Below are 11,290 nucleotides of genomic sequence, written 5' to 3'. Positions count from 1 at the left end.
ACCCAAACATACACGCACATACACACAGATATAGAAGTATACATACATACATACATAAATAAATGCATACATTCACATATACATACATACACACATACATACATACATACGTACATACAAATGACACTCATGCATTTTTGTTGATATTCTGGTAATATGACCAACATCAAGAGAATTAGAAGTCACAGCATTCTTACGAGTTATAGGAATGGCGGTTGGGCAAGAGAAATGCTCATGCGTGATAGTCAACCGAGGAAAGATTGGCGACCAGGCAGGGAACATGTACATCAACGGTTCTTCTGTCTGTCTCCCCAATTTATAATGATCAAAGCTACAAGTTCCTCGAAATCGGTGAGAATGTTGCATGCATTGGTGCTGTGACTAAAGCCAGAATAACTGAAGAGTAATTCTGTAGACTTCGGAGAATATGGAACTCAGAGTTGTCTGCATTTAAACAAGACTATATATCACAATGCTTTTTGCAGCACCAGTGCCAGTACCACCATTTGGGACATTGGACTGGACACTCGACGAGTTACGTAGCCTGGACATCAACATCAGAAAGGTACTGACCACAACTGGCAACTTCCACATTAACAGCAACACCGATAGGATATATCATCATCATTGTTCGACCGTGGTCGAGACAATGGAATTTACTGTGTTACGCCAGACTTCACGGTCCATCATAGCATTACGGAGGTCCTGTTGCTGGATGCCTGTATCCCTGGAGATTACATCAGGGTAGGAGAGTGTGCGACCTCTAGTGTCGCGAGCAGCTGGCTTCCAGAGGAGAAGAGTAGGATATATGTGAGATGAAGTGATGGCGGTAGAGGCATAGGGTCAGTCCAAACAGTCTTTTAATTGTATCATTTAGACAACACCTGCTAAACAGTAAAGAAAGAAATGTGTATATACCATGCTTACTCAAAAATGAGAGCAAGAACATCTTCAGAGTTGGAGAAGAACTACTGAGCAAGTGATCTGAGAATTCAACTGTTTCACGCGACCCAAAGGAGCCTGGACTGGTCTACCTAAACAGAAGGTAGGAGGAGAAGCAAGCATCATATCAACAAAAAGCGAGTACATATCTCGTAAGCTCGAGGGCAACAACAACATTGACAGGAAGAGTAGCTTGTCCTGGGCTGCAATAGATACATTACATGCCACCTAGAAGCATACGCGTTTGCCATCGAGGAGTTGGAGACTAATACCTGATAAACAAGACCGACAAAGATATCACCAAACCTCCACGTTGTAATTAAAAATGCCGTCTCTGCTATACCTAGATCACCTGGATTGGTCAGGCCGTCTGGTGCCATGTCGGATCTACTGGCCACGGCATTCACTCCATTTCCCTCGTACTCTTGACATTCTCTTCCACGTTGTTCCAAACATTTATCTTAAATCCTTTTCCCACCTGATTGGAGGTCTTCCGAATGGTCTCATCTGCTCACATGGGTACCACTCGACAACTGCATGGAGCCATCGTGTCTGTGAGCCTCGCGACATCACCGGCCCACCGTAGCTTTACCTGGTGGTATTCTTCGACGACGTCTTCCTATCCCTGATCTCCTCGTTCCGGTTGTGATCTCTTAGCGCGATTCCCAACACCGACATTTCCATGGCTATCTGTGCTGTAAGCAGAGATTGTTATTCTCTCTTCGTCAAGGCCCAAGTCTCACATGCATATAGCATTGCAAGCAAGACTGCCGTTGAAGAGATTGGCGAGAGCTGCCTTGTCTAGGTTCACCTTCAGCACATCCTTCACCGAGCTGAATGCTCTTCATCCGGCTCCTACCCTTCGCCAGATCATCTTCATCTCCCGCCTTATAGTCGCTTCTTGACCGAGATACACATAGCTGCTTGCCTCTTCTACTTCATTGCCTCCGACTCTTAGGTGACCGATCACTACGCCCTCAGACCGTATATACTTGGATTTCGTACGCCTGATCTTCAGGCCGACAGCCGAACCCCTGATATCCAGTTCGTCCAGCATGGTCTACTATACCAGTGTGGAAGATATCACCCACATAATCAGCAGCTGCCTTAATATGTCTACAAGATACTACCTGCCCTTGAGGCATATTTCTAAAGACTATTTACAATGCTATCTACAGAAAGGCACAATAAAAATATGTAAGACATTCTAAAAAATTTCCTTATGAGATTCTCTAAATGAACACATGCATACATTTGGTTGTGTTTATCAAGAAAGAAACACATGTAAAAACTTATCGTGCACACAGACATGTTCACGCAGAACAGAAGTTCAGGTAGCCACACCTGGATGCATGCGTTAACTCAACCAATGATTTATGAGTGAGTTTTACGAAGTATGATATATATAATCTAACTAGCTATTTTGACCCGGGCTTCGCTCGGGTTTTGGTGGTGGTGGTGTTGTTTTGTGTGCGTTGTCTCCTTTTCCCTTTCTTCTTTTGTTCGTCTTCTTTGCTTGGTTCTTTTTATAACCCTCTTCTTTTTCTTTTTCTTATTTTAAAATTTTTTCTTCGTCTTTATCTTCTTTAAAACTCAATTTTTTCCCATATTCCTCACCATGGCAACCAAACGGTAGCTCCGAGCGACTTGCAACCGTCCTCACACCATTGCCCACCCCATTTTACCCCCTCCCCCAGTGTAAATTTTGGCACCAGTCCGACCTCATGTACCGCCCCTTAAACCGTTCCCATCCCAAAATGAGACAAATAATCAAGAAATCAAACAACATTTTCGCATTTCAGCTCTATAGATATTGATTAAGATGACGAAGAATGAATTTTTATTAGTTACATCGTGTATTGTTAGTGACAAGAACTATTTCGGTATGTGGTTTCTAATATAAGGTCAGCGATTCAAGAGAAATGGGGGAAAAGTCGATAACATCGAACCAGTTATATGCTTGGTATTGACCTCGGAGGGATCTGAACATTTTTCAAGTCCAAAAAACTTCACAGATGGGGTTCGAGTGAACATCGTCTTATCCCTTCTTCAAACCGTACAGGAAAAATACTGCTAAACACTTGGTCGACGCACTAAAGATTCTTCTAGCTCGGTGTTCGGCCAACGCGCCATCATAAATCTGTGTATAATTTCTCCTCTCTGAAATTCGGACAATAATTATATCCAGAGTTTAATTTTTAAAATAAGTGTGAAGATTGATAGGTTGGGCCGCCTTTGCCCCTACATTGGTAGGTTGGGCCGCTTTTGACCCTACATTTGTAGGTTGGACCACCTCTGATCCTACATTAGTAGGTTGGACCGCATCTGACCCTACATTGGTAGGTTGGACAACCTCTGATTCTAAATCTGAAGAGGATCGTAGCTGACCCTGGGATAAACAAGGGCAGCAGATTTTAGTTATCATGTTTCGTCCCTTCCCAGATTTCCAGCTTTATTCTGCATCATGCACAGATGCATTTAATTAAAATAATTACATGGCTTTTATTAAGAAGCAAGCACGAATTGACAACAATGCATCAGATACAATAACCGTTTATTCATTGTTGGTAACCTAATAGGATGCTAATGATAATTAAAAAAAAGAAAAAAAACCACAAAAACCGAAATTAGGTTCTCTTGCCCTCTACTAAAATCTTATTAAACAGTAGCTGAAATACCGGACGTTACCCGAGTCAATGACTCAGAAAATTAACAATAACATCGCAAATCTCTTTATCTTATATAAATAGCACATTCGGAAAAACCACTAAGTGAAATTTCGAACTAAAAGCACTTTGTAGACTTTTCTATTTTTCTTCTTTTAAGAATATATTTTTCTTTGATGTCCAAACTCCAAGCATATGCAAATTCGATTCGGTAAAAATCTGTACAGAAATTCGAATTTTGTGAATCTCTTTTCAGTTTCTGCTTAAACGTAATCCTTACCCTATCTCAAACTTGTAATCCTAAGTGCTAACACGAAACCCTAACGTTAAATGCTAACCCTCAGTAGAGCGAGAGAGGGATATGAATGATGGATGGAGAGAGAGGGGGAGGAGAGAGAAAGATAGTGAAGTCAGAAAACAGCACAGCTCCCATGACCATCGGAAACATTTTTTCACGCTAAGAGTTGCTGAGGTATGGAACAAACTGCCGGCATCAGTTGTTAGTTGTCGGAGCACTGCATCCTTCAAAACTTCCATGCTTCCTGAGATTCGCCAACACTACACCTGATTTTCTCCCCTCCATACACACGCAAGCATGTACCTGACTCATACACTGTTCGCTTCCCAGACATTTGTACATTGCTGTATATGCTTTATACGCATTTTTGACAAGTTGTGGTGCACCTGAGCACTGTATACAATAATTTCATTATATATTATTATATATATAATCGACCTCTTAAAGGACGAAAGGCAAAGGTAACTTCGGTAGAATTTGAATTCAGAGCCATGAAATTCTCAATAAATACTTCACTGCATTCACTTCGATACTCTATCGATTCTGCCAGATAACGGTCTCTATAGATACAGTGTTGTGTGTATTGTTAGGTGCCTATACATACAAGAATAACTGAGAGGATATAACAGTTGTTGGATGGTTTGTAGTTGTTATTGCTTAGTTGCTGTTGCTGTTGAGCGAAGCGGTCTTCGTCCCAAAGCTCGCAAGATGGGAGAAGTCCGAAACGTGGTCCTTTGCTATTCGTAAGACTCGCAGAAGAGAAAGCAGGTCAACCCCCGACACCGAGAGCATCGACGGATGGATGAATGCGCATCCAGGCTCAGCGGTTGCGTAGGAAGTCGGGGACAAGAAACTGGAAGAAAGAGTGAGAGAAAGTTGGAGCTAATGAGTACAACAGGGGTCGCCACCACCCCCTGCAGGAGCTTCGTGGAGCTTTAGGTGTTTATCGCTCAATAAACACACACAACGTCCAGTGTGGGAATCGAAACTGCGATCCTCCGACCGCGAGTCCGCTGCCCTAACCACTGGGCCATTGCGCCTCCACTGCTTAGTTGCTGATCAGCCTGGCTGAATAGATTTATAATCCAAAACATTCCACTCATGACCATCCCCTTTTATACACATTGAGGATTATATTGCCTAGTGTATCCTTCCAATGAGTTTTAGGATCGGTGACTGAGTAAAACAGGGGCTATCAAACAGACAGGTATGCCAAACTGGCATCATCTGAAAATATCCGAAACTTTATGTCTAGCTTTTTAATAGATGTAGAAAGAAAACCTTTATCCATCTCTCCACCCACTTTGTCTGGGAGGGTCATGGGAGGGGAGGCAGAGCCCTCGGGCACCTGTTCCATAGGGTTCTATCAGAAGTAACCATCATTAGACTTTTCGGCTGGATTCTCAAGCCGGACCAACAGAAACTATAGATATTATCCGATATCTCGTTCATCGTCCACTCTAAGGTCTAATGTCTACAGGTTGGTGATGATGATGATGATGATGACAACGACGACGAGGATGATGATGATGATGATGATGACGATGATGATGACGAGGAGGAGGAGGAGGAGGAGGAGGATAACGATGATGGTGATGGTGGTGATGATGACGATGATGATGATGATGATGATGATGATGATGATGATGATGGTGATGATGGTGACGATGATGACGATGATGACGATGATGACAATGATGGTGATTTGTCGATAGCATCGGCCCTAGTACTTGACTGGTATCTTATTTTTCTTACAATGGAGGAAGGAAAAGCAAAGCTAATCCCGGCGGCATTTTAATTCATAAAGGTAACGAACCGGAACGAATGCCGCAAGGCATTTCATCTGACGCTCCACCGATTCTGCCAGCCTGTCGTCGCGATGCGAAGATAAACACGAAAAGAGACAAAAGGTTAAAACGAAATAATCTTATTACGAGAAGGTAAAATACAGTTACATCGACCCCAGTATTATAATAATAATGTCCTGAGTGTGGCAAGAAAAACCATTGCATGAGCAATACTCCAAACAGCTGAGAAAGCTGATGTAGATATGGGAGAACCCATCAGTGGCTGCAGAGCACTGGTTTGGAAAGTGAAACAGGATTTATCCTAGCGGCACAATATTAGAGTCTCCTCACACGGAACTATTAAGCTAATGTCACGCACAATGGGGCAGGCACAAAGTGTAGATTCTGCGATGACAGAATTGAGAGCACTGGCCACATTGTTGCCGGTAGCTCAGTCCTCACCTTTAAAGAATATAAAACCAGGCATGATCGAGTTGGCCAATATTTGTACTGGAGCATATGTTGTCACTATGATATCCCGCACCCTAAGAACTTGTATGAACACCATCCAGAGTCAGTCACTGAGAGAGAGAATGTTACCATCTGTGAAATTATGGGATGCATAGACAGGCAAACAAGTGATAACAGGCCAGACATCATCATCAAAGACCTAAGACAAAAAACATGCCTGTTAATGTAATGATGGTGCCTACTGATAGAAATATCTGAAGAATTTGAAAGATTATCGAAATACAAAGACCTTGAAATTGAGATATCTAGGACGTGGCTATTAAAGATCACAACCATCCCTGTTGTTGTGGGTTACCTAGAAATGATCAAGAAAGCTACCGACAAAATTTTTACCTGATACCAGGGAAACCAACAATCTACGAGATTAAAAAATATGTTGAGATCGATCGCTCACCTTCTCAGGACGTTTCTCTCCTTTTAATAAATACGCGCCTTAGGTTTCTGGTTGAAACCCGACCAGAAAATGAAATATAATTGAAATCATATGAATTATAATAATATGGATTAGTAAGGATAAGGAAAGGAAGAACACAATATAACCACAGATATGGTCCGCCATCACAGACCAAGAGATCATGGACACACTGAGGAGTGTATCACCCACATAAACTCCAGGGATAGACAAGGTCCCCAACTTCTGGTTGAAACACCTCACCAGTACATAGAACCATTTAGCGGCAGCGTTCAATTTATTGATAAGTGAGCCAGTGTATATATGTGTACACTCACATACAATTATACGCCTCTATGTATGCAAGAATTTATATATGTAAAAATTAGATACAAATGAGTGTGTATATATGGGAATGCATGTAACATACATGAGTGTTATATGTTTATGTAGGTGTTGATGTGTGTAAATGTCTATACACATGTTTAATATATGCTTGTGTATACATCTTCACATATATATATTCTTCTATTAATAAGCACTGACCTGTCCCCTAAGCAACCTAACCTATATTCCCAAATTATTTATTCCACCATTTACTACCCTTACCCCCTTTCTCTGCCCTTCACTACATACATCGCTATGTACCCCACACTCCTTTACTCTTTACCCTCTCATCTCTTTACACTCTCATATCTTTCTCTCTCTCTCTCACCCTCACCTCCTCATTCCTTCTATCAATTTATCCTGACTGACCATTAGCAAGTACACTTTCCCTCTCTTCATTTCTTTATTACTTCTCTCCTCGCTCTTCCTTTTTCTCTCTTTTTTCCTCTCTTCCTGTTGTTGATTTGACCTTACAAACACATTCCCAACTTTTAAGTCACTTCAAAAAACCCCTCGATCCAATTACACGGTCTACAAACTCTGTGCTTGGAATGACCAATTTTAAATACTATTGGAACTTAGACACAAGGTACAGGAAACTTTTATGTATACAATTCTGCTTAAATAATGGAACTGCAGATACAATATCCTTACATATCTCACATCTGTTTTCATTCCTTCATTTCACTCTCTATTTCATATCTTATCTAGAATAACTATTGCTTAACCATCTTCTCGCACCGTCTCCGATGAAGGCATATATAAAATATCCCGGAAACAGCTGTAAGACCTCTTTATAAATGTTCTGAAATCTTTCACAGCCTTGGATTTCTCTCTCTCTCTCTCTCTCTCTCTCTCTCTCTATCTATATATATAATATATATATATATATATATATAGAGAGAGAGAGAGAGAGAGAGAGAGAGATAGAGATAGATGATAAGATAGATAGATAGATAGATAGATAGATAGATAGATAGATAGATAGATGTGCATATTTTTCCGATGTTAACAATTAACACGGAAAAAATAGTTACCAGGGTAGCAAAAACTCTCACAAGTAAAATGGGTGAAACTCCTTGTTTTTAAAGGTAGAAACTTCAGGTTTACATGAAATATTTTGCATAATAAATAAATAAATAAATAAATAAATAAATAAATGGAATTAAACGCAAGTGTTATTCAAATTCTTTTACTTCCGACATATGTTTCGAAGATATCACTGGTATTATTCCAAAGTAATAAGATGATGTAAAACAATGTAATCTTCTCTTCAGGGAAATGAAGAAATGAAACTTGTTAATATGACATTTTAACAGAATATGATGGATGTATATATATATATAGTGATTAACTGAACGCTATTAAGTTTGTTTTAAAAAAAATTTAGAGGATCTAATGTCAAAGGTAGCCTATAGAAAGAAGAGCAAAGGAAAGAAAAAAACAAATAAACGAGAAGTATATCACGATATGTAAATTAAATAAAACCCTAAAGTCTTGGGAAAAGATGTAGCTAGTGAATGTGAAATGTAAGAAGAAAATTAATGTTTGAATTATATATAATGATAGATATCATTATATATAATTTAAACTTGAATTTTCTTAAATTAATGTTTAAATTATATATAATGATAGAAATCATTATATATAATTTAAACTTTAATTTTCTTCTTACGTTTCACATTCTGTAGATAGCCTTGTGAATAATCTTTGGAAGTATGCCTCAAGGGCAAGTAGTATTTTGTAGACATTTTGGGGCAGCTGCTGATCATGTGGGTGATATCTTCCACACTGGTATAGCAGACCATGCTGGACGAACTGGATTTCAGGGGTTCGGCTGTCGGCCTGAAGATCAGGCGTACGAAATCCAAGTATATACGGTCTGAGGGCGTAGCGATCGGTCACCTAAGAGTCGGAGGCGATGAAGTAGAAGAGGCGAACAGCTATGTGTTTCTCGGTCAAGAAGCGGCCATGAGGCGAGAGATGAAGAATGAGATCTTGTGAAGTGTAAGAGCAGGACGGAGAGCATTTAACTTGGTGACGGATGTGCATAAGGTGAACCCAGACAAAGCAGCTCGCACTAATCTCTTCAATTGCACAGTCTTGCCGGCGGATTGCATTTTGCTGACGTAATTGTTCTAACCGTTTTCCCCTTGCTTCTTGTGACTCATTGACCCTGCGTGCAGCAGCTCTCCTTCGGTCGCTTTCATGACTTTGCTGTCGTTGTGCACGGGACTCTAGTGACCTTACTCTGGTTAACTGAACCCGTCTCTGCTTCACTGTGGAATACTGACCATCTACTTCTACCCCGTCTCCTCTTGTAGAGAGTGAGAACATTTTTCTTGTGAACATTTTTTGAATGTTAAATTGGGGATTAAATTTTTAAAATGAGTGAAAATTACTCTGAATATCTTCACAAGAGTGATTGAAATAAATGGCAATTGTGGAACGCTGTACGCATGCGCCCACACGCACACACACACACACACACACATACACACACACACATACAGTATCAAACATCAGCATCTCTTTCTCTCCCGTTTCCCCCTCTCTTTGTACCGGCTTTCTTTCACCTTCACCTATAGAACATGCAGTATCAAACATTAGCGTCTCTCTCCCCACTCTCCTTCTCTCTCTCTATCTCTCTCTCACTCCCGCTATCCCTCTCTCTTACAACTTCTATAGAAACTTGTTTTCTCTCTCTCTCTCTCTTTCGCCGTGCATGGCTCTCCAGTGACCTTACTCTAGTTACCTGTACTCGTTTTTGCTTCACTGTAGAACACTGACCTTCTACTTCTACCCCGTCTCCCCTTGTTAGAGAATGAGAACCTTTTTCTTTGAACTTTTCTCATTGTGAACTTTTCTCTCTTTCTTCTTCTTCTCATTCTGTGTTTCTGTCGCTCACACATTCTCTCTAACCCTCTGTAGTAGTTCCACTCTTTTAGTCTATGTCTGTCTCTTTCACTCTCTCACTCTCTCTGTTTCTAACTCACACACTTACACTATTTACATTGCTCCCTCTATTGGAAAACGGAGAAGTAAAGCCATTTCCTCACTTTGCTTCTCTCTTTCTTTCTCTCCCCTCGCCCATTCTCAATGGCATTATGCATAGACATACAAATTCAGACATTTGCTAATCTTAATAATAATAAAACTCTAGCGATGTTTGTCTGCACTAGAAATATCTCAGAAATAGTATATTTTATTTTAATTTTGTTTGGCATGTTTATTTTCATAGTTACCGTCGGCAGTGCAGTAAAAAATTTTTTATGACATTTGGGCCTGTATCTATTAAGGGAAATGAATAAACACAATTTTTGTTTGTTACCTCTTGCTGAAAAAAAATGGCTTCTGTGACGTTAACACACATACACACATACAGAATAAACAGACATATAATGACTGTCATGGCGTGTCAATCAACACAATAAACACACGCCTACTATCTGTGACATATATACACACATAATCTTCGTTCTCTCTTACAAAAAAACTCGTCGACTTTAGGACGTACACAATATTTTTAACTGAATGTGATTTCAAAAATGTAAGTTGTTTGTACAGTAAGTATCTATATTTTAGTTTTCTTTAAACAGAAAATATTTTAATGTTTTTTCAAAATTATTTTCAAGTGAATGGCGATCTATCGCTTATCATCTGGAGTTCGTAAATTTCAGTAAAAATTTTATTTATTTACTTTTGTTTTAAAGTGAAAGAGGGGAGAAATTAAAAGAGATGAAAAAGATGAAAGAGGCAGTGGTACCCGAAGTGATAAAGGAGGAAATGTACATTTGGTGCAATGTAGTCAAGAGGGACAGTGCCTGAGATGAGAGGAATATGTAGTCAGTCGCAGAATCTCATGGAAGGAACTTTGAGCTTGGGAACAAGCAAGAACATCCTTCCTTATTAAGTCTACCTTCGACGTCCACCGGCGAATTTAGTCCGGTGGAACATACAAACTGATGAATGTAGATGTGGAGAGAAAGCGACGGTGAGACATGTTCTGTCAAACTGCAGGCTAGCACTAGACAGACATGCATGGCGTCATAAGCGCAGCACCCAAGGAGAAGATCGAGGGAGAAAATAGGGGAGTGTACCCAAAAGTGGAAAAGTGCGGAAAAATATACTTCCAGAAGGAAGGAAAAGGACATAAGGCCAGGCTTTCAAATAAGATATACGTGACAGACGAAAGATAGAAGGGATATTGGGAGCTGGCGACGGATTTGGAAAAACTTAATATTTCCACTCATAAAAACGACAAAAAGACCGGACTTAATCCTATGGA

The sequence above is a fragment of the Octopus sinensis genome, unplaced genomic scaffold (genome assembly GCF_006345805.1).
Source record: "Octopus sinensis unplaced genomic scaffold, ASM634580v1 Contig18659_ERROPOS200000, whole genome shotgun sequence".
Lineage (NCBI taxonomy): Eukaryota > Metazoa > Mollusca > Cephalopoda > Octopoda > Octopodidae > Octopus > Octopus sinensis.
The sequence above is the reverse complement of the archived record's forward strand: the minus strand, read 5'-3'. Positions refer to the sequence as shown.